The sequence below is a fragment of the Solanum pennellii genome, chromosome 9 (assembly GCF_001406875.1).
Source record: "Solanum pennellii chromosome 9, SPENNV200".
In the NCBI taxonomy this organism is placed as follows: domain Eukaryota; kingdom Viridiplantae; phylum Streptophyta; class Magnoliopsida; order Solanales; family Solanaceae; genus Solanum; species Solanum pennellii.
Window position 1 is genome coordinate 62952893 of NC_028645.1, and position 658 is coordinate 62953550.

The following is a 658-nucleotide window of genomic DNA, read 5'->3' on the forward strand; positions in this document are numbered from 1 at the left end:
ATATATATATATATATATATATATATATATATATATATATTTTAATGTATTTTCTCTATCTTTTATTTAAAACTTATTATTTATGTGTTACTACATTTGAAGTAAACTACTTCTTTTACCATTTATTTAGATGGAACCTGTTTGGATTTGACTTAAAAGTTTAGTTTTTTTTTAGTTATTTAACAAAACTAAAATAAATTAAAAATGACTTATAAAAAGTTAAAAAAATCAAAAATAGGATTTTTCCAATTATTTTTTTGACTTAGAACTCGTTTGGATTGACTTGAGAGTTGGTTGAACCTATTTTAAAGTCATTTTTTAGTTTTTGAAAATGTTTGATAAGGTTAAAAATAATTTTAAATGACTTTTAAAAAGTTAAAAACTTAAAGTAGGTTTCCTCCTACTTTTTATTTGTTTTTTTTTTTACTTAAATACTACTCTTTTTAAGTCAATCTAAACGGGTTTTAAATTATTAATGCATTTGAAGTAAACATTTTTTAGTGTATGCAATTACTTTTAAAATTTAAACATGTTAATATATTAATACGATTATAAGTCCAAGATGCTGATACACTCGTTGCACTCCACAATAAAAAAAACGAAGAAAGATACAAATAGGGATCAATACAGGATAACATGTACTGAGTATATATTATTG